This window comes from Dermacentor silvarum, chromosome 3 (genome assembly GCF_013339745.2).
Source record: "Dermacentor silvarum isolate Dsil-2018 chromosome 3, BIME_Dsil_1.4, whole genome shotgun sequence".
Lineage (NCBI taxonomy): Eukaryota > Metazoa > Arthropoda > Arachnida > Ixodida > Ixodidae > Dermacentor > Dermacentor silvarum.
In genome coordinates, this window is record NC_051156.1 from 42,273,894 (window position 1) to 42,297,860 (window position 23,967).

The window sequence follows — 23,967 nt, forward strand, 5'->3', positions numbered from 1 at the left end:
ATGAACCGATCAGCCGCATCAGCTAGCTCTTGGAGTGACTTGCATTCTCGTTATTTCAGGAATATAGTAAGCTTTGGATGGCAACACCGGATAAACTGTTCGGCGACCATGTGATCTCGAAGGCTGTCGAACGTTCTGGATACGTTAGCCATGTCAATCCAGTGGTCGAAGTACCCTGAAAGCCTAGCAGCTAACTGTCTCCCGGTTTCTCCATCCTCTGCCCTTGCCTTGCGAAATTTCTCCTGATAACCTTGTGCAGTGAATCGAAACCTCTGCAGCAAAGCTTTCTTTACTTTCTCATAGTCTAATGAATCAGCGGCAGTCATTCGGTCAATTACTGTGAGTGCTTCACCACTCAAACACATGCTCACCGCTAATGCCCACTTCTCTTGTGGCCAATCCTGTCATGTTGCCATGCGCTCGAACCTTTGCAAGTACGCATGCAAATCATCACGTCGCTCATCGAACAACGGAAGCAACTTTTGCGGGTTGAGAACTGAAGAGGCGGCACTCGGAAGAGACATCGAATCAGTGTTGATTCGTGCGGATTCACTCTGAGCTCCTTCTTGGAGCTTCAATATGAGCTTAAGAATTTGTCGACTTCTTTCGTCGGCTTCCTTACTTGCTTCTCTCTCCGCAGCTCGTTCCGCTCTTTGTTTTGCCTGTTCCTTCTCAATCCACGTACGCAATTCCACACCGGACAGTCCTAGCTGTGACCCAATAGTGGCTAATCTTTCTGTATCCATCGTTTCGTTTCTGTGAGCGTGCACTCGAGGGAGGATAATTTCCTTCGACTATTTTACGAGCGGTATCCTGGCAAGCTCGCCAGATTGTGATGAAATGATGGTGTAGTGATGTTAGATTGGTGATGAGACTGCAGTGAGGTTTGAGCCCAGGACCACTCACCAAGGAACGCAATCGACCACTCGAGTGCACACAAACACAGAATATATATTAACAGCACAAAGACGTACAGACATCACGATGGGCACGTACTTAAGTTTGTTAATGCATGCAGTCCCGAAGCTGCTACTAGAGTGTCCTGTTATATATTATAAGGTCTCTCGCCGTGCGTTCCTTTTGCGTGGAGCCCGTTGACGCGTAGAGGCCGATGTCGGTCCCGAAGGGTCGGCTGACGGCTGGACGACGTCACCATGGGCCTACCCACGGCATCATGGAATCTGCGGTGCAGCAGCGACGGTAGCAGACACAGCCGTGGTAGCCGTGCTGTTAACAGCTCTCGCTACTGCTGTCGCCTCCGCACGGCAGGCTGGTCGTGAGAGTGGCCCGGGAAAGCGACCACCTCGCCTGGCTCCCTGGACTGGTTGTCCAGCAGGAACAGAGGCCCTTCAGGCTCCCTGGACCGGTTGCCCCACTCGCCTGGCTCTCTCGAACGGTTGCCCCGCTCGCCTGGCTCTCTGGACCGCGGTTGCCCCGCCACCTGGCTCCCTGGACCGGTTGCCCAGCAGGAACGCAGGTCACTGGCATCCGAGAACGAGTTACCTCGTCCGCCTGGCTCCCTGGACCGGTTGCCCAGCAGGAACGCAGGTCCTTTGCGTCCAAGGACGGCGTAGTGGGCGATCTGGGTTCTCTGGACCGGGCGTCCAGCGAGAACCGGCTTGCCTTCAACGCCGAGCAGCTCCGAACACTTGCACGCACCACGCACCACGCGCCACACGATCACACCACTTCGTCATCGCCCCCGCACGGCGAACACGGCAATGTCTTTTTGTTTTTCGCGCGCTTCCGTCCATATCATGACAGACGGTGTCAGTCTAATAAATGTTACGGAGTTTAAGTACCTCGGTGTAACTCCAACATCAAATTTAAAATGGCGCAAGCACGTTCAAATAATCTGCAATAACGCTCGTCGAAAAACTTGGTATCTCCAACGCACGTTAAGCAGCTCGACAAGAGAATGCAAATTGACTGCGTACAAAACTTTGGTAAGGCCCATACTAGAATATGCATTGGTTGTTTGGTCACCTCACCTCAAGCACGACATAGCTATGTTAGAATCTGTCCGAAAAAAAGCAATCAGGTTCATTTTTCGTCGCTTTGACCGACATTTCTCGCCTACTTCGCATGCGCACGTTTTAACGTTGTAATCTCTCAAACATCGGCGCACTTGTTGCCGTGGTATAGAGAAAGAGAGAAACGTGGTGGGCAAGGCAGGGAGGTTAACCGAAAAGATTCTGGTTTGCCACCCTGCACTGGGGGAAGGGGAAATGAAAGGTATCATACTGCATAACATAGTTCACACCGTCCTAAGTGTTCTGGCACCCATTTTTTTTTTCGCATCTTCTGCACGCTGTACTCGACGATCTGATCCCCTGAACATTGTGCCCTTCAGGTCGAATCTTGATTGTTTTAAGTTTTCCATCTTTGCCCGGACAGTGGCTTTATGGAATAAACTTGATGGGTCTCTGCGCAGACTCGGTACTGAGCATTTTGAAAAAGAATTGCGTAATTGTGTATTTTGTTAAGCTTTTCTTGTATTCTGGTCAATTTTGTTGAATGTATTTTTCAATTGTATTTTTTTTCTTCCTTATTCTGTACTCACTCCTGCTATGTCTCAGAAACTGAGGCAGCAGTATTTGTAAATAAATAAAATTACAGGCAAGGTGCAACATAGTTGTCTGACTGATACGGCTACCAATAGGCATAGAGTTACTGTCAATCGTTACGGGAAACGGCAAATCTTAAACTTCGGCAAAAATAACTGCCTTTATATTTGTCAGAACGCAACATAACAAAATAAAGAATATGGAAACGAGCGGTCACGCATTATAGAAACAAAATGTGCTCTATCTGTTGCTATACAGCGAAAAAAGTTATTGAGGCAACCATCCTCACTCGGTCAATATACAATGTCAATGCGAAGCATTTCACACCTGCACATGGCGCTAAAGCCCGAACGAACTCACGTCTTCCGGGGGCAGTATCGCTCGAGGACCGCCACCTGTGCTGAATGCAACACCCTGATGACGTTCGATCAGAACCAGAGGCGTTCGCAGACGCTACATGCCGTACCAAATTCGTATTTGGCAAAGTGTTTTATAAAGGAGGCGTCTGCGTCTCGCAAGTGGCGTTCCTTCAATCAGTGCCGCTTGGTCCCGGCGGCCTGATCGGTGGCTGTTCGCTTGGCGTGCCTTTGTTCGTCGGCCGCGCGTCACTGGTCTTCGTGCTTGCGCTCCACGGCCACGCGTATCACGTCAACCTGTTGCTTCGCCTCCGGCGTCGCCGCTTCGATACGCATGCCTTTGTAGTCTCTGGAGAGCCATTGCATTCTACCACTCTTCACACGCTAGATACTTTTGAGGGCTCATTTCTTTACCGCCAAGCAGGAGCCTACGCGCAACAAAGCGCAGCTAGCGCAGCCAATCCGCGTCTACTGCTGGCCCGCTCACCCGTAGCGGCGAGTGCAGCAAAGAGAGGAGGCAGTAGCGGTCAGTGAGTGGGTGCATAGGGGTGCGCGCACATCGGCGATAAACTTTGTGACCCTCGACGGCCTCGCGCTTCAGCTTGGCACAGGCTACGCAAAGAAATTATTCGCATTTAAAAGCAAAATTTGACAGCTTTAGAGTTCCCGATAGGGTCAAGTCTGCTCAAGACGGCTCCTTTGCCTTCAGCATCAAAGTGGCACCGCGCGTTTTTGTTAATTCTGAGTAACTTTGCTTATCAAACACGTTCCGCACAACTTCAACATTAACTGTGACAAGGTTCGAACGTCGTATTTATTGTTGAAGTTGTGTGGAACGCGTTTGATAAGCAGGGTTGCTCAAAGTTAACAGAAACGTGCAGCACCACGGCGCTGTTTCCGGCAAAGGAGCCGACTACAGTACCCATGCGCTGAATCTGTTTCCTAATAGGCACACCGTTCCTTAGGACCGTGTTGCTCCTTAGCAGTGTCCCAGAAGCAACAACAAGCGTAACGGCCCCAGCTACAAGGATAGTGCTCGCCATGGGCGCTATAAATATAATGCTCTGTTGCAGTAGTACCGTGCCGCGCTGTGGAAGATTCAGGCTTCTTCCACCAATCGGGGGGCGAACACATCTTAAAGCCTAAAGGTGCCCTCCCGCACCCTGTCGTCTGCTAGCGGCGAGCGCTGCCGCGCAGGCATCGGTAGCATCTACTAAGGGAGCAACTGCACAGAAACATCGGCTGTTCTTACAATAGCGGTGGAAAACTCATTCTACATTCCCTGTGGCACCAAAAAGGCACGCGTCCTCAAGATACTCCAAGATACAGAGGAGAAGGGGGGTTGTAGAGACGGCCGAAGCAGGGGGTTCCGAAGGAGCATTCGGCCCGCGTATCACGCGTGATGGTGGCGCCATGTCTTGATCCCTCTTGTAACATTCACTTGTACTCGGTGCGATCGTTGATATTCGCATGTGCAGCAGTTTTCTTAATTAGAATTCGCGCACCTTTTACTGCACTCATTCCGCACTATTTCAAGAACATTCAACGCCTACTTATTCGTTTATTCGCTAAAAAGAGAAGCTTGGAACGATACCACACATAGAAGTCTGCAGACGCCATTTCTGCGAAAGACGAAGCACTACACAGGAAGTAGTCAACTGCGGTGTTGTGGCCTTGCCGACTACAAGTATGAATTAAGCCACTGTCAAATCAATGAAATGTTTGTGCGTTTTAAATGCAAATGAACATCTGTACGGCATCGCTGTATAACTTGTGTTCTGTGCATGTTTATTAGAGCAGCAATAAATTTTTTTATTAAGAATGAAGCAAGATCACGCAACAATGCGACCTGCACAGAAGCTTCCAAGTAAGCACCTTCCCATAACGCCACTTGTCCTGGTCATTTGGTTGTCGGGCTGGTTCCGAACAGTGGCACTCACCTCGCTTCGCAAGAGTCTGCGCTCACGGATTGCTTTGCTTTGGCTGTACTGCGCGGAACTACTGAAAGAGAACATAGTAACTCGACCGTAAGTTTGGAGAGCGTCAGCGTTTAAGCCGATTACATGTGCCTTGACGGGAAGTGGTGGCAGTAATGTAAACATTCAAAACAAATTAAACTTCACGCCATGCTGACGTGCAAGGAGCATAGTGTCGCGTGCAACGCCCGGTCCACCAAACATTCTACAGTGCAAGTTGTCCAAGAATGACTGGAAGCACCGCAGATAGGATGAAGGGAAATATTTGTTGCCAAGAACTCTGAATCTACAAAACGCATTTAAACACTTTTCGCAAACCAAATGGTTTTCAAATATGGCCCTTTTTTAGGGAAGTACTATCCCTGACTTCATAAAAATTTGTTGCAGGCTCTTTTACGTTTATTGTCTGTTCCCCAGAGGCCACGGTACACACATAGTTGCGCAGCCGTAACGTTAGTGTTTCTGAGCACAACGCTCATTCCAGCAGTGGAAGGCGGGGCGTTGTCGTGGCTCCGCCACAGAACCGATTAAAGCGAGTGTTCCACGACATGGCCAACATGACTTCGTCCATTTTGCAGGGAACGACTGCGTGTCCGTCGCACTGCGAGATAATTTCTGACCCCCCCTCGCTCAGGTGGCGCGAGCCCCGCCGATACCTTACGATGCTTTAACGGCATGACGACGACGGCAGCCTGAAGGCGCACCGAGTGTCCGCAATTGCTTCCACAATACATAACTTCAGCTTCCTAACATACTTCTCATCCTCAACACTCTGCACCTTAACCTTCGGATTAATAAATTATATTGAATGCTTTATTTAAGACGATCGTCTTGGCTTATAGCAGGTGAGCTCTTGGGGTGTAAGGTTTTCGTGGCATTTCCATCCTTCTATCGGATCTTCACCGATGTTCATGGGCAAACGACAGCGAGCCAACGCGGTCACATCTGGAAAAGAGCGAATTTAATTTCATCACTGTCATGTCCAAACTTTTCGCACATAGACAGTTAGCTGCTACTCCGTTGCAGCGTTCGCCTCACTCAATAGGGAATCACTGCAGCGCAACACTTCAAGAACGCTTTGCTGATCTAACCTGTACGGTTAGATCAACAATTCTTAGTCATGTGTTTCCAAAGTTGATGTAAGTATAATGCGATTTCATCCCCTCAAGTGATCTTGCTGGCGCAACAACATTATATTCCCGGGATATACCTAGTTTGGTTGAGTTCGGGTGTGTGGCCGAGGTTCGAAACAAACTTGAGTTGAAAGCTCTGCAGTGAAGCAGTATTACATGAGTTTGTATCTATACTGTCAGCATCTGTGGCCAGAGGTAAATTATTTAACATTTTTCGAAGACAGCAAGAGCTAACATGAATCACGTATGACTTTCCCAACTTGTAGTCATTCTAAATAGCCGCCAACCTATACCAGAAATATTGCGAGGAAAAAAAAAGAACTCTTCAAATCTAATTCAGCATTTAAAGCAACCCTGTCGCATTATGTGATTGTAAATAATTCGTTTTCCTAAGAACAAGCGTAGGTACGGCGGTGCCAGAAAGCTGAAAATACTCTGACGCGAAAGCATCCTAAAAATGTGCGCAGCGGACGGTATTGTAAAGCTAAACGAGAGAAAGTCCGAGCCACTCTGTGAAAGCTTACAAGGAGACAGAGATTAAAAATTGTAGCGAACAATATCATCAGCTTGGTCATTTATAAATATCTGTAGGCACAAATAAGAAAAGTAGGGCCTAATGATCTAATGTTTGCCCCTGTGAAATGTAAAAGTTCTCCAACAACAAGGTAATATCTATAAAACGACACTTAATCGTCGTTATAGTTGTTAGTAGGCATGTAACATGAGTAGTTTACTATTCACTACTATTAAGCTCTTCAACATGAAACAAACAGGTATTGCAGTATCCGCCTCCATTCCACCCTCTGAAAGTGAATGTACAATTGCCGACGTTAGATAAGCACCACCACTACAAGCGACGTACGTCAGGCGCACAGGCACGGGTGCGGAAGTGCAGCATACATGCTCAATCCTCTAGGCCCTCCGCCAAGCGCCACAAGTCATTCAAAAGTGCTTCATTGAATTAATTCATATTTTCAAAGTAAGTTACGTCAGTGAATTTGTAAAATACGACTTACACATAAGTTGCAGGCATGATAGCTTAGGATTGTAATTCGAATATACGAGAATAACGACATCGTCACGTGACGATTCGCCTGATGACGTCATCACGTAAACGTGACGTCACGTGATGACATCTTCGTCAAGTGATCATATCACCTGGTGAGGTCATGTGATGCCACTTAGAGAAGTAGCACACTATGCGCTGCCCGCTTCTTTGCCGTGCCTCCGGGATCGGCCAATACTTTGGCCGATCCGCAGGTAGAGACAAAAAATCCTGGCCGACTCGAGGCTCATTGCTTCGCTGTAAAAATTGCCTCGAAATGCAACCAAAGTACCAGCTTCCTACTTGATCCGAATGCACTCACACAATGCTGTGAAATAATGCATAGGAGCGAGCCACGAAGTAAGTCTAATTTAGTGACAAAAGCTCTAAGGCAAATAACGAAACGATGAACGGGGCGTTTAGAGAGAATACACTCAGTATATTCCGTGACTACTAGCAGAGCGAGTAAAATATTTGAATGCCAGTTGGAAATAGGAAAGGTGAACTAAAGTCAACGTCCCGAATTCGTGGGCATAGAATAAAAGTAGTAGAGAGCACGTAAAGATAATATTCATTTTGTTTGTGATCCGCAGATACTGCAGCAAGAAGGAAATAAACGTACGCGCACCAAAGCCTGAAAGATGAAAGCCAAATATTAGCTTAGGCGTGTCACAGACTGTGTGTAATATAATCACAAGCGTTCATTTGTTTCATCAAGACAGAAATGTACGGAGGTGGAAGTTTAGTGTATACCTGTATAGGTGCGCACTTACATACGGGGTTGCAATCTCTTTTATCAAAGAAAAAGACACATTATTTTCATCATCATCATCATCATGATCAGCCTATAGTTTATGTCCACTGCAGGACGAAGGCCTCTCCCTGCGATCTCCAATTACCCCTGTCTTGCGCTAGCCTATTCCAACTTGCGCCTGCAAATTTCCTAACTTCATCATCCCATCTGGTTTTCTGCCGACCTCGACTTCGCTTCTCTTCTCTTGGTATCCATTCTGTAACTCTAATGGTAACTCTAAGCATGCAGTGAATAGCATTGGAGAGATTGTGTCTCCTTGCCTGACCCCTTTCTTGATAGGTAACTTTCTACTTTTCTTGTGGAGAATCAAGGTAGCTGTGGAATTCTTGTAGATGTCTGCTAATATATTCACGTATGCCTCCTGTACTCCTTGATTACGCAATGCCTCTATGACTGCTGGTATCTCTACTGAATCAAATGCCTTTTCATAATCTATGAAAGCCATATAGAGAGGTTGATTGTACTCCGCAGATTTCTCGATTACCTTATTGATGACATGGATATGATCCATCGTAGAATATCCCTTCCTGAAGCCAGCCTGTTCTCTTGCTTGGCTGAAGTCAAGTGTTGCCCTGATTCTATTGGAAATTATCTTGGTTAATATTTTATACAATACTGAAAGCAAGCTAATGGGTCTATAATTCTTTAATTCTTTAATGTATCCCTTCTTATGGATTAGTATAATGTTGGCGTTCTTCAAGCTCTCTGGTACACTTGAAGTTGTGAGGCATTGTGCATAAAGGGCCGCAAGCTTTTCAAGCATGATATCTCCTCCATCTTTGATTAAATCTACTGTTATTTCATCTTCTCCAGCAGCTTTCCTCCTGGTCATGTCTTTCAACGCCCTTCTAACTTCATCGCTAGCTATAGAAGGAACCTCTGTATCCGGTTCATCACTATTTCGAATGAAAATAGCTTGGCTGTTCTGGGAACTGTACAGGTCAGTATAGAATTCTTCCGCATGCTTTTACTATGTCATCGAAATTGCTGATGATATTTCCATGTTTATCTTTCAGTGCATACATCTGCCTTGTCCTATGCCAAGCTTTCTTCTTACTGATTTAATGCTGCGTCCATAATTTACGGCTTCCTCAATCTTTCCCACGTTATAATTTCAAATATCCCTTACTTTCTTCTTGCTGATCAGTTTTGACAGTTCAGCGAATTCTATCTGATCTCTTGAGTTGGACACTTTCATGTTTTGACGTTTTTTTATTAGGTGCTTTGTTTTTTGGTAGAGGTTCCCTACTGGTTGCCTTGGTGCCTTACCTCCCACTTCAATTGCTACTTCTGTGATCAACCTAGTTACGGTTTCATTCATTACCTCTATGTTGCCTTCATCTTCCTTTTGTAAAGCTGCATACTTGTTTGCGAGCACCAGCCTGAATTGGTCTGCTTTTACCCTTACTACCTCTAGGTCGGCTTGTTTCGGCTTGAGAAATTTCACTCTTTCTTTCTTCAAATTGAGAGAAATCCTAGACCTCACTAACCTATGGTCACTGCACTTTACCTTACCTAACACGTCTACATCCTGCACTATGCTTGGATCGGCAGAGAGTATGAAATCTATTTCATTCCTTGTTTCTCCATTGGGGCTTTTCCAGGTCCACTTCCTGTTGCTGCGCTTCCTGAAGAAGGTATTCAGTATTCGGAGCCTATTCCTTTCCGCGAATTCCACTAACATCTCTCCTCTTGCATTCCTAGAATCGATGCCGTAGTTGCCAATTGCTTGCTCACCATCCTGCTTTTTCCCCACTTTTGCATTGAAGTCGCCAATGACTACAGTATACTGAGTTTGCACCTTTCTCATTGCTAATTCAACATCTTCATAAAACTGTTCTATTTCTTCATCATCGTTACTTGAGGTTGGGGCGTAGGCTTGTACTACCTTCATTTTGTGCCTTCTATTCAGCTTTATTACGACGACTGCTACCCTCTCACTAATGCTGTAGAATTCATCAATGTTGCCCGCTATGTTGTTATGGACTAGAAATCCTACCCCGGATTCTCTCTTATCTAGAAGGCCTCTGTAGCAGAGGACGTGGCCGTTAGTCAGCACTGTGTAAGCCTCACCAGTTCTTCTAACCTCACTTAGGCCAATAATATCCCAGACAATGCCTAATAATTCTTGAAATAGTCCTGTTAAACTAGCCTCACTCGAGAGGGTGCGCATGTTGAACGTTGCCAGGTTCAATTTCCAGTGGCGGCCTGTCCAGACCCAGAGATTCTTAGCACCCTCTGCCGCGTAGCAGGTCTGATCGCCGCCTTGGTCAGGTGCTCCTCGGCCACTGGGGACTGAGGGCCATGGGTTAATTGGCGAAGTCATGAGGGAGGTAGCGGCCGAATACTGCACCAGGGAGGCCAATTCCTGTTCTGGTGAGGGAGTGACTTTGAGGAAGCTTAGTGGCCTTCCTAGGTTGGTTGCACCTGAACTAGTATAGCCCCACTAGCTCTCGGCAATATTTTGTTTTCTTGCCGGTGTCAGGCACCACTCCATGCCTGAAAATGTGGTGGACTGAAGTAGGATTCGAACTTACGACCTTCAGATTTGAGGCCGGGTATTCTACCACCTTATTTTAGATAGCAGTAATACCGTTACGACACGCTACGGCGGCAGAGCTCGAGCTCAAGGCTTAGGAAGACGACGTTGCTGACTTGCCTGCTGTGTATTTATTTATGCGCATCTCGAAAATATTTTGTTAATAGATTGCTCTTTGCTAATACACTACCTAGAAAAGTTTGCTGGATTGCGGGTTACAGCCACTACAAGACGGAACTCCGATTTGTATGTAGAAACATTCATACGAACGGAGCCACTGCCGCGTCGCCGACTACGATGGCTCGATATTTTTTTCCATCGCCTTGAAATTTGGACCTAATCCGAGATAGCGATCACGGCGCCGGTGCTTCACTTTAATTATATGTATGGTGAGAGCGCTTAGAACAGGTGATACTATACGCTGATGATAGCGTACGCGGGAGTGGAAAGCAAAAAAAAAAGCAACAACAAAAAACAAGAAAAAACAATAAGAAATGATGACAGCGCCCCACGCGGTGGTGAAGAAGAAACCGATTTGTGAGCAGTGGCAGTGGCGGCTCGGGAAGCGTGGCTCGTGGCGTGCTTCCCCGCTGGCCGTCTGGTCTATAGGAGCAATCAGCGCCCACAACAATACGCCAGCACCCGAAGCAAAGCTCTCACCAGATGAGAGACCACCTCGGATGGTTCTCCCACCGGACAACTGGACCAGGAAGGCTGGTGTTCCTGCGCCTTGCTGAATGAGTCTTCGGGAGAGCGGAACCAGGGCTACCTCGCCGGCTGGTGGACCTGACATGGTGGGTTGCTGCTGTGTGCTCTCGCGCACAACCCTAATGTCAGAAAACCGGGCACGCAGAGGCTCCGATTCGTCGACTGTGGCGCAGGGCCTCCTGAGCCATGGCCGCTGGATAAATTTATCCAGCGGCCGTGGCTGAGCTATACCCGGCCAGATGACCGCGTTCGCCGTACGACCTTACTCTCCGACAACCATTCCTCGATGTCTCCGACACAGCGACAGCTGCTTCTACATGAACTCTAACGTGCATGATTGCTTTTTACTAATTCGTATATAGACCTCGATGCATATATAGATCTAGAATGCATATATAGCTCTGAAATGTATTATAGGAAAACGTCGCGCGTGTGTGCTGTTTCTATGTGTAAAGTGCGTCCAGTACAAGTCAGACGTGTGCTTTTACTTCTGCGTACTGCCTCTATATTTTTCTGGAGTGATCCTGAACCCAATACCATCGCAGTTATCAAAAATATTTCCAGTCAAAATGAACTGCAGAGATGTTTTTTGAGACACGTTAGGAATAGCGGACAAGCTAGGATCAGTGCTGGGAAGAGCAACAGGACATTTTCGGCAAGTCTCTTGTGAGTGAGATCTTTGAATGGAGAACTGGATAAAGCTCCGTGTGTTGCTTCTTATATCGTCCTTGAAGGCTGCCTCGCGGCTGCTTTCAGCAGTCCTCTTTTTACAGGAAGATCTGTTTTTTTTTCATGCAGCATTTCTTGTCCATGCAGATAGTCTTAAGGCATATTGGTGGTTCAGCGATTGGCACAACAGTTTACCTTAGGAGCAAGCTTTAGTTGCGGGGCTCTTATCTAAATACATCGGAAAGGGGAAATCGTTTTTCATAGCATACCTGCAGCAAATTTGGTAAATTTTGTTGAACTTAAAATGCAGTCTTCTGCGGGTCGGAACTGACTCCAGACTGGCTGATGACGCGGCGTAGGAACAGGAGTTCTTCATAAGCTTCACGGTGAGTCCAGATGACTTGATCGCCTCCAGTACTGTCTGAAACCGCCTCAGGTGATCTTCGAAATTTGTGGCAACAACTACAAGTTCATCCAAGCAGACGAGGCAAGTCGGCCACTTCAGTCCTGCCAGGAATGTGTCCATCATGCACTGGAATGTTGCAGGCGCAGAGCAATGTCCGAATGGCATCACCTTGAACTCGAAGAGGCCGTCTGGCGTGTTAAACGTGGTCTTCTCTCGATCTCTTTCGTCGACTTCTATTTGCCAATAACCAGTATTCAGATCCACCGATGAAAAGTGCTTAGAATTGCAGAGTCTGCCTATTGCATCGTATATCCGTTGGAGGGGGTATATATCCTCCTTTGTTATTTTTTTCAAACGGCGATAATAGTCGCATAAGCGCAGCGTTTTATCCTTCTCCCCTAAGACCGCAAGACACGCCCATCGGCTTTTCTATGGCTGAATGATGTCGTCGTGTAGTATTTCGTCTAGTTATTGCCCAGGAGCTTCTCATTCTCACGTCGATACTAGGTAATGGCTCTGGCGGAGTGGTCGAGAGGATTCATAATTTATTATGCGATGCTTCGCAGTTGCGTAGCCAGGGGGGGGGGGGGGTTGGGGGGGTTCAACCCCCCCCCCAAAATTTTTGCCGCAACCCCCCCCCCCCCCCACTTACCCGCCCTTTGTTTTCGTCGCTTCGCGCTGACATAATTCATGAAACCGGTGCTACTGGCACAATTTCATTCCTGGGCGCTTCCGTTTGGTTGGTAATTTACAGCGAATCATGTCTACATGTGGAAAAAACTGTCACGGTGTTTGTCAGGGCTTTGACACTCTGTGAAATTTTGGGCGAGAATGTGGCGGCCGCATTCTGAAGCAACAAATGTGCAACAAATGAAGCAACAAATGCGGCAGCCGCATTTTAGATGATGGCGAAAACGCTCGAGGCCCGTTTACTTAGATTTAGGTGCACGTTAAATACCCCAGGTGGTTGAAATCTCCGGTATACATTTCCGCCGCTTCCCTTCAGGTGCCGGTTAGCCCGCGCTCGCGCAGGATCTTAGGCTACGTTCACACTTGGTCTCGAAGCTGTAGGAAGCGGCAAAATCTTGCAAAAATCCGCCCGCCTAGGCGGCAAAACAGGCAGAAAAACAGGCTGCGAGCCAAATCAGTCTCGGGCCGATTTTTTCGCCATGGCGAAGCGGAAACGCGGCGGAAAGTCGTTCTGCTTCACTGTAAGCTACACTAGCATGTAAACAACCGGTCGTAAAATTGAACATGGCACCAGAAGTGTAGGCTGTAATGCTGATCGACGCGATCAAGAACCAGCCCTTGCTCTACGACAAGAGTGGCACTAAAACGTACTGTCAGCATTACTCGCGATACTATTCAACGTCGCGCGACCGGAGGTGCGGCAACGAAGCCTTGGCGTGACCCACCTTCTCGCGCTTTTGCAAAGCCAGGCGAACCCACCACCGCCGTTTCCGAGGTGTCCGCGGCTTCCGTTTATTCATTGTCCATTTCTATAAAACAAGTAGGTAGAAGTATAAAAGCCATTTCTTCTTCCACTTCCACGGCAGACAATAGTTAGGCAGATTCCTCGTTGGCGCTCCATAATTCTCCTCGCACGTGTACGGTATGTTGCAGAAGTCGCGGGGTGATTTTCTCGTCGCCACGATAGATTGGGAGCGTAGGTCTCACGTAGGACGCGCAGGCTTTGGCGAGCCCCAACACAAGGGCCAGCCCGGGTTTTAGCTGTGGTGTTCCCGTTGCCCCTTTGGTGTCCTGGAGGCGCCGACAATACGAAATGATGAAATATTATTACAACTTGTAAATAAAAGCTATTAAAGAAATATTCTCACGCCTAGGCACCAACCTGTGACTCAGAGCTACCGCGCCCGTGTGCGGAGAATTACGGAACGCCAACGAGGAATTTACCGAAGGTCGCATATGACACGCGAAGTTGCGTAAAATGATTACTTTTGATGACGGTACGTGGGCCAAAGAATGAACATACCACTCGACATAATGCGATAATGAGCGCCAACACGCCGACAAACGTACGCAGACGACATGGATCTGGACGAAAACGGCGGCGGCGGCCGCGGCGGTAGCAAAACAAATGTGAACAACTTGGATAGGCGTGGGAAAAATTTTCCGGCCGCTTTGGCCTTTCCGCTCGTTTGCCGCTTCCCAAGTGTGAACGTAGGCTTAGTCTGGGCGAGAAACGTCTCTTGTTTGCGACCGCGCCCCTACGGAAGGCTGGTAATTACTGTTGTGTTGTTGAATCACAAACCAGCAATTACGGAAGGCTGGTAGTTGCTGTTTCAGTTGTGGAATCCCAAACCAGCAATGTACACACGTAGGGGTTGATGACAGCAGTGAAATTCCACCGACTCGCAATAGAATGCACGAAACAGACAGCCGACAAGCATGAATTACTGCTGTGCGTAGTACAGCGTAAGTAAACTCTTGTTGCAGGCGCTGACAGTTCTAGTCGGAGTGCACGCGTCCTGAGAAATTGATTATGTGCACTACGTGCTGAACAACACCGGAGTTCATTCCTGCATCACTAGTACACCAATAAGTCGAGAATCTGTGAGGTACAAAGCCGCTTCCTGTTTCCACCGGCGTAAGTGAAGCAGAAATGAGTTGCACGCACTACTTAAAATGCGTACACATGCAATATCTATGCTGTGCGGTGAAATATTCTGTACAATTCTGAATCTGTTTACGTAAAGGCAAATGACGGCTTCACGCTCGCACACAGCGGAAGACACAGCGGCCCATGCACTTGCCGCAGGAAATGCAACCCTCTCGTATGAGGGAGCAGGGCGAGGAAAGCATCGAAAAAAAAATCCTTACGCGTTTTTGCGCGTATTTAAGTTTTCTATAGCGCAAAGACGCAGCGAACAAGCTATTGCTATGGGAGTAGGTATAGCCTGGTCACACGTGCATTTTCACGCGTATAGCCGACCTTGACTTGTGAAACGCACTTCGCCCCGACGAGGACGACGCCATCTACGCTTAACGGAAATTAACAATTAATGAGGTCTTCTCCGATCGCACGGGTCGTCTCAATGATGCGTTTTCGAAGACTGGTCCATTCAGTGGCGCGGTGAGAGACCGTTGCTCCAAACGCCCACTATACCTGTCGTACTTACTGTATTTACTGAGCTTACTTTACTTTTATTGCGATAGCAATTATATGGATACTTCAACCGGATTTCTGCCGTCGGCGTCGCCGTCGTCGCCGCCGTCGCCGTGAGGTTCCCTATAGATAAAATCTTCGCCGCGCGCCGTATGCCCGAGCGGAAGCGTGCGGGGACGCGCGCTATCACGGAGAGCGAACGCACTCAATCTCCCACGCGCAAGCAAGGAAGCAGGAAGCCAGCGCCGGAGGGAGCGGGGGGGGGGGGGGGGGGGCGCACTTCTACTCTGGAAACAACCGCGCTCGTCGCTCGTCCGCACCGTCTCTTATCTCCACACGGCTCTGACCTTTATGCGCTGTGCATTCGCCCCTCAGTTTCCGTTGAAGCAATAGACCGCACGTACCTTCGCCGCTGCGGCGTATGGGCTTGCTGCCAGCGTTTTGACAATCGTTGTCTGCAGTCATTCAGTGTGATCTATTCGTGTTTGTTTGTGCGCGCTCACACCACACTTGTTCATTGAGTTAGTAATAGTCGGGTCACATTTTCCAACGCACGCTACACATGCAATGCTGCCCGGATCGGCAGTGCAGCGCTACAGGTGTGTCCCTTCGGACGCGCTGTCCACGGGAAGCGCTTCTCATCAACACCACCGTTTCACACGCGCCTTCGCGTGGTCATCGAGTCTCTCTTCATGTCGGTCTACTTACGCCGCAGTACACCTGCTTACTTAATCAGCTCATGTTTACTACAATTCATATTGCTACCAAAGCCGCTCACATTACTTCGTATGACATTGCTGTGTTGCTATGGCATTAATTGCTTCGCCCTTAGGGCGAAACTGTGACATTTTTTTACTTAATTTCTTCACAAGCACACGCACACGCGAGTGTGTGTGTGAGGGGGGGGGGGGGGGGTTCCCATGTCTTTGATATACATGTATAGAGTGTGCTTAAACTACCGACATTTATTATCGATCACGTGACCTAGAGGAAAGAAGGAGCTGGACCTCCCCCCCCCCCCCCAGTCGGGCCGGTGAACCCCCCCCCCCCCGAAAAACATTTCTGGCTACGCCCCTGATGCTTCGCAAATGGTTTTTGCCGAATCCTCGATGACATCGAAAAGCAGTCTTCGTAACTTCAGAGAACAATTCCGAGTTGTTATTGCTTACTCATTGGAGGCTTGGGTTTATGGGAGGATTGGGTCATCGAGGTAGATGTCGCAGAATCGGAGAGGACAAACGCATTGCTGGTTTCCACAATTTCCTCTAGGTATACGATCGTCGCGCCCTTGTCGACGTACTTGAACTCCTGGCTGAAGTTGGCCAGCGTCACTTTCGGTTTTTCTCCGTGCAGTCTGGTGATGCTTCTTGCAACGTATGTTTCACGATCGAGCAGCACACGCTGAACGCCCTCGATGACGCCTCCTACGTCTGCGGGTGTTTCGGTGCCGACGGAAATGACAATGCTGGGGCGAGGCGGGATGCTCACTTGAACTTCGAGCATACTCAAGGCGTGATCTCTACGAGAGGTCTCCAGCGGTATCGCGTGATCTTCGGATAGCGTTCTCGACTTCGACATCAGGTCAGATTACGCCGTGTTGGTTCAAGAAGTCCATGCCGAGAATTACGTCTCGTGAATATTGTTGGCGGATAACGACGTCGGCATGGTAGGTTCGGTCATGAACGGTAATTCTTGCCGTGCAGATTCCGATCGGTGTTATTAGGTGTCCCCCAGCTGTCCGGATTTGAGGGCCTTCCCATGCAGTCTTAACTGTCTTCAAGTGGGCGGCAATCAGTGCGCTCATGACGGAGTAGTCGGCTCCTGTGTCCGCCAAGGTGGCGACTGGGTGGCCGTCGAGAAGCACGTCGAGGTTGGTGGTTCTTTGTCTTGCGTTGCAGCTTGGTGTTGGTGTCATATCACGGCTGTGTCGTGTTGACTTGTGGCTGGAACTTCGCGCCATCTGGTATTCTTTTGTCGGCGCTTTTTTGCTTCTAGACTTCGTTGGGATGGCGGGGTCTCGTTGATATGTAGATGAGATAGTCTTTTAGGCGTCTTCGTCGACGGCGGAGGATCTTCGTCAGTTCGACGAACAACAACCACATCTGAATTCGTTGCTGCTTTTAGTTTTCCGGATATGGGATTGCAGACCGGCCCAGGGCTGGGCTAGTGTGTGGTCGGCATCGCGGCGAGACATATCGGCTTGGTGACGAGGAACGGGAAGGTCGTCGAGGGGTCCACTGAGTAGCGGCAAGGTAGTCGGCGATATCGCAAGGACGTTCTCCTTCTGGTAAAGTGCTAGTTGTTGAGCAGCTTGAATGCACATGTATCCTTTTCTGAATATGCCATCTACTGACAATTTGATTTTTGGACGAGTAAGCAGCCATGTAGGATATTCGACATCTGAGTTCTAAAATATATTTCTTGGCAATATATGAAGATTTTCCTGAATTTTTTATGAACATAGCTTCTATCTCGTTTCATTATGTCTAGAGCCAATGGGTGGTTTTTTATGATGTGTTTGAAGGCGAAAATAATGTCGGCATGTTTCTGTGGTTCTCATAACTGGAAACGGTGATTGGCGAGCCTCAGCTATTACTAGACGGCCAGAAGTCGCTCGTGGAACTCCTAGACATATGCGTAGACCTCTAGCTAAAAGTCTTTGAAGTAGCTCTTCTGACGTGTGTGAAAGTCCTTGCAAGATGGGCGCGGAGTACGCAATTTGTTGTCGTAATAATGCATTGTAAACAGTCAGCATGGTCGATACTGATCCACCCCAAGATGTGCCAGCAAGTCTGCGAAGTACAGTCGCTATCACATTGACCTCGTTTTCGAGTTTTTTTAGGGGCGAAGCTCCTTAGGGTGTGGGTCTGTCCCTCCTCTGTAGTATGTAGTAGTAGTAGGTAGCCACGTCTACTTTTATGAAAAAAGAAAAAGCTCCGGAGGGAATCATCGGTAAACCGTGAATCTTCCGTGTAATTCGCCCAGTCTCGCCGCACTAAATCGAACGATTCACTTCCACCAATGACACGCGCCATATGTGACGTCATTCCTATTTTATAACAGCGCCCTTCATTATAATTGCACCATCTCCCGCTTGAGGGGATGCTAGCACAAACGCGTTAGAAACGTGCAGTACTCTCTAGTAAGGGGGAGAGGCCACAGCGTCTTACGCAGCCGTTTGGCGCTGAGCCGTGCTCCCTCAAGGGCTGCAGAAGATAGCGTCAACCTTTCCCTTTCCTCACGAACCATTTACTACTACTACACATGCCAGAACGTGCACCGCGTTTGCCGACGCCATCAGCATTTATGAATACGGGGGTAAGGCGGAGAGGCCACAGCGTCTTATACCAGCTTCTTACACGGGCCGTAACGCGCTAGCACAAACGCGTTAGAAACGCGCAGTCTTTCGTTAATGTTGGGTATTTATTGTCATCGTGGTGCGTGTGTCCATGTGCGCTTCGTGGCGTAGTGGTTAGCGCCGCGCGTTCGGAAGCGAGGGGTCCCTGGTTCGATTCTGTGCTACGGACACAACTTTCGGAATTTTTTTTTTCATAAAAGTAGACGTAGCTACCTACTACGATGACGACGACTACTACTACTACTACTACTACGACTACTACATACTACAGAGGAGGGACCGACCCACACCCTAAGGAGCTTCGCCCCTAAAAAAAAAATTCCGAAAGTTGTGTCCGTAGCGCGGAATCAAACCAGGGACCCCTCGCTTCCGAACACGCGGCGCTAACCACTACGCCACGAAGCGCACATGGACACACGCACCACGATGACAATAAATACCCAACATTAACGAAAGACTGCGCGTTTCTAACGCGTTTGTGCTAGCGCGTTATGGCCCGTGTAAGAAGCTGGTGTAAGACGCTGTGGCCTCTCCGCCTTACCCCCGTATTCATAAACGCTCCTCGACTTGAACTTGACTTGCCACCGCCTTGGACAGCGCGTTCGAAACGCGTTGAAGGCGGTGGCAAGTCAAGTTCAAGATGATGATAATGATAAGTGGTTCTTGAGGGAAAGGGAAAGGTTGGTCGAGGAGCGTTTATGAATACGGGGGTTATACTCTCTCAGCAGTCATGTGATGATGTCGGCAAACGCCGTGCACGTTCCGGCATGTGTAAACGGCTGCGTAAGACGCTGTGGCCTCTCCCCCTTACTAGAGAGTACTGCCCGTTTCTAACGCGTTTGTGCTAGCGTCTCCTTAAGCGGGAGATGGTGCAATTATAATGAAGGGCACTGTTATAAAATAGGAATGACGTCACATATGGCGCGTGTCATTGGTGGAAGTCAATCATTCGATTTATTGCGGCGAGACTGCGCGAATTACACGGAAGATTCACGGTTTACCGATGATTCCCTCCGGAGCTTCGCCCACTCATCATCATTCACCCCGTGGATATGCGGTGTTTTTTTTTTATGTGGGGTGCCCGGGATAGTTGCCGATCAAGCATTATTCCAAGAAATCTATGCTGTTTCACTATTGTTAGAGGTTGTCCTTCCACATTAAGAGTGATTTTTTTAACTGCCTTCGAGTGAAGGGCAATAAAGCTGACTTCGCATGTGATAGCACCATCCTTTCTCTCTCTCTCTCTCAAAACGGGGTTAATAATACTTAGGCCGTCATGTAATGCCATCTGAAGTAATTGAAGATTAGTTCCAGATGTCCAAATGCACACATCATCTGCATACAGTGAAAATCTGAACTGTGATGGCAGTCTTCTCGCTAAATCAGCCATGACGCAGTTAAAAAGAAAAGGGATGAGTACGCTTCCCTGTGGTACTCCCTGCTTGACAACATGTTCAGCACTCTGTCCTTTGCTCGTCTGAACAAATGTTTTGCGACCTGATAAACATTCAGAAATCCATCGCAAGGACCTGCCGGGCATTCCGAGTTCTAACATACTTAACAGAACATGAACGTGACTAACAGTGTCAAATGCACTCTTGATGTCTAAGAATACTGCTATCGTCAAGTTGCCACATGTACGTTCGTGTCCACACAGGTTACTACATCCAATATTGCATCCATTGTGTATATCTGTTTTCTAAAATCTGTTAAGTAGTTGGACAACACATCCATTTCATTAAACCACTACTGAAGTCGCGCGTAATAATTTTCTCCATTACTTTGCATAAACAACTTGGCAAATTAATTGGGCGGAAAGATTCAAGGCACAAGGGGTCTTACCCGGTTTTAAAATTCGTATAATTCGAGCGACTTTCCAAGAATAAGGTACAGTTTCTTCTATTCATAGAATATTATAGATGTCTAAGAGAGCATTTGTACCTGTCGGCCCGAGGTTTCGTAGCATATTGTATGTAATGCGGTCCGGCCCAGCAGCAGACTTTTGGCGACATGATGCAATTGCACATAGAAGCTCGCTTATTGTGAATGCAGGATCTAATTGAGAATGTTGCGCCCAATAGCAAGCATTTATTTTCTGCTTAGCTAACACTACTGAATTATTAAATTCTGCACATTGTGATGAAAAAGCAGGTCTGGAAATAAGCTCGCGAAATTCATCTGCAACTATTGTCACAAATGTGTCCGGGCTGCAGCGAGAGCACGAAATGGAAAGCTCTGTGTTACGGGGCGGCTTAAAGGGTGAATTACTAGAAAAATTCCTGAGACAGACGTGTGAGGAGACAGCGTGCTACAGAGATCGCTCTAGCCCCGTTTGCTTAAATTGTGTATGCGTCTGCGCATTACATTCTGAATTTTCTGAGCGTTTTTGTATGCTTCTAAACTTGCGCTCCGTCGATAGGCTCTTTCGGATCGGCGTCTGATGGCTCTTAGGTTTTCATACTCTCCGTCAACTGCAGCATAATCTCTTGGAATTGGGGCCTTGTTTGTGCATATGTTAACATTATCCTGCAAAAATTCAGTAAAATTTTCAACAGTTGTATGTTGACATATTTGATCCGTTAGGCGGTACCGAACAGCTTTCCAGTTCGTTAGTCTGCTGTAACGCCTGATATCATGTGCATGCTAGGGTGATTTACAAGGATGGGAAAATGGTCACTTCCGCGCGTTTCCACATCCGTTGTCCATCCCACACCACTCACTAGATCCTGGGAACACAGGGTAACATCTATGCAGCTTGAATAATTATATCCACGAAGAAATGTTGGTAATCCATCGTTTAAAACACTCAAACTGCATTTGTCTATGGCGCACTGAATAGCGTTACCACGTGCATCACAGCGATTACTGCGCTATATAATGTTGTGTGCATTGAAGTCTCCAAACATAAAAACATTAGAGTGAGCTATTTTGAAGATATCCACTAGCGTTTCCACTGAGATACGGCCTGATGGTTGTAGATATAGATTAACATTGTTATGGACAGCTTACCAAAAGATACTTTACATGCGACGAATTCCGGAAAGTTTGAATCACTTGAGTGAATTTGATAAGATGGCAAGTCCTTTCTGACGCACAGGAGCACTCTGCTAACAGCAACCTGATGAGGCGACTTGTAGATCACATAATTCGAGAGGCGAAAATCGTCACTGATTCCCGCCTCTTGAATGCAAAGTATCGGGAAGTTGTATTGTACAAGTAGTTTTCAAAAGTCAGCACACTTCCTTCGAAGACTGTTGGCATTCCACTGAAATATGGAGACATTTTTGTAGCGGTTATTCATGTACTGCCCGCAGCAGGGTTGGCCCGGATTGTTGACACAATAGTTCTTCCAGAGGAAACAAGGCTTTCACTTCTGGTAGGTTGTTTGCTTCCGACAGAACAGATAGGATTGCCTTAAGAGCTGCGAAAAGCATCGGCAAAATCAGCTGCGTCACTGATGCGGTGGTATGGTTGCTATTAACTGGCGCTACTTTTGCAGGAGGCGCGTAAGTTAGCTGAGAATGATGTGTGCGAACATGGGAGCTTTCTGGTGTATTACTTTCTGCCTGTTGTCGCGTGGGTTTCCGCAGCATTGACGCATAAGATGGGGCGCTTGACTGTGATCCTCTTGATTGGTTTCTTGATTGCACTCTTGGTGGTTCTCTTGGCTGTGGCGGGTTCGGTTCTCGCTCAGGCTGGTGGCCTTGCACTGGATGAACAATCTCAAGGTTTGGGGAGGGTTCATTGCAGTGTGATTACCTGCCATGGATAAGTTCATGTCGACGCATTTGTGCCGCAGCCTTGTTCTGTGGCAACCTGAGTAGGAGGCAGCATGGTTCCCCGCACAGTTCGCACATTTAGGCTGAAGTTGTGACTACACTCCTTGTGGTCATGATCTTCTGTGCAGATTTTGCATCGACGTGTGCTGCGGCAGCTTTTCGCCATGTGTCCAAATCGCTGGCAATTATAGCAGCGAAGTGCTGGTCCTAGATATTCTTCGACTGGATGACTGGTGAAACCTAAGTAATTTCTTCCTGGAATAGGGCGATCGTCTCTGAAAGTCAGAATTACCGTGTGAAGTGGATGCGACGTCACTGTTCCATCTTCCTGGCGGTAATACTTTATCTATCTGCGTGCCGATATAACCCCAGCATCTTTGAAAAAGTCTAGGAGTTGCTTGTCTGTAAACTGCAGAGGCACATGTCTTACTTTCCCTACGCTTCGCGTGTATGACTCGGGGATGGAGGGCTTGACTTTTAGGCCACCTACACTTGAGAGCATCAGAAGGCGTTTTGCGGATGCTAAGGAAGCAACGCTGACACTGAAACTTCCATCTCTGGTCGTCCTCAAAGACTGCACTTTTTCTTTTGCACTTTTTTTTCGTAGGACGCTTAAGCATCGCCTTTAAGAGTGTAACGTGGTAGCGTTATCGGGCCCCGTGTGGATCGCATTTTTGTTTGAGTAGGATTCACGGCAGCACACAACGTGGAAAAGCCAACTTACAAAGACCAAGTTTACACGGATCCCCTTAAAGTCGACTTCACATTTAAGCAGAAATGCATTGCGGGGAAGACGTTTTTTCAGGGGCAATATAAGTCGTCTTATATTAAAATGTGAAGGCCCTGGGACCTTTTAACAGCGAAGCTGTTTAAGCCAGCCATAAGAAGTGCGCGTTTCACGAAAAGCCAGCCGCGCCGTATCCATGGCAACCAGCGACGCCGCAGCTGCTAGAACACCTGGCATAACCTTGGGACGTCATGGCAAGTCGCACACGCGGTGTAGCGACAACCACGCAGCTGCTAACGCTAAAAAGCCACGCCAAGCGACGGAGACACCTCGCGCAACCGAGTTCCGCCACACTACCGCCACGCCGCAGCTTGTGTGACGTCACGCTTTTCTTGCAGCAGCCGAGTTCTGCCGTGCCGCAGCTAGCGATAAGTCACGCCCACGGTGTTAGAAGTACAGGTGGAACGACGGAGCGCCGCCGCCGTGCACTCGCGGCGTCGAACTTCGGCACCTCTAAAGCCCCTTGGGCGTTAGGTACCTCCGCTCCATCACGCCGCGAGTTGGCAGGAGCGGTCGCGTGGCCGACATCCCGGTGAGCCGGCCCCTATTGGGCATTTGTGGACGAGCGGTCGCCGTCTAGTCGAAGCAGTTGTCGCCCCGTTGCGCCCTTCTTTTTATTCTTCGTGTATGATGACAAGCTGTGCTCTTCGTGTGAACAAGCCGTGAAATGGGCAAGAAGTTTTTTTTTTCTTTTTTTTTTGCC

The 23,967-nt window shown here is 48.1% G+C and overlaps 1 long non-coding RNA gene across 1 annotated transcript in view; it reads right to left on the reverse strand.

The window, feature by feature from the left end:
• Positions 1 to 5,701: 5,701 nt before the first annotated feature.
• LOC125943758 (uncharacterized) overlaps positions 5,702 to 23,967 on the reverse strand; it is a 54,783-nt gene continuing 36,517 nt past the window's right edge. Inside the window, exon 3 of the long non-coding RNA XR_007465878.1 lies at positions 5,702 to 5,844. This is a non-coding gene — a long non-coding RNA (uncharacterized LOC125943758). The remainder of the gene's footprint in view (positions 5,845 to 23,967) is intronic.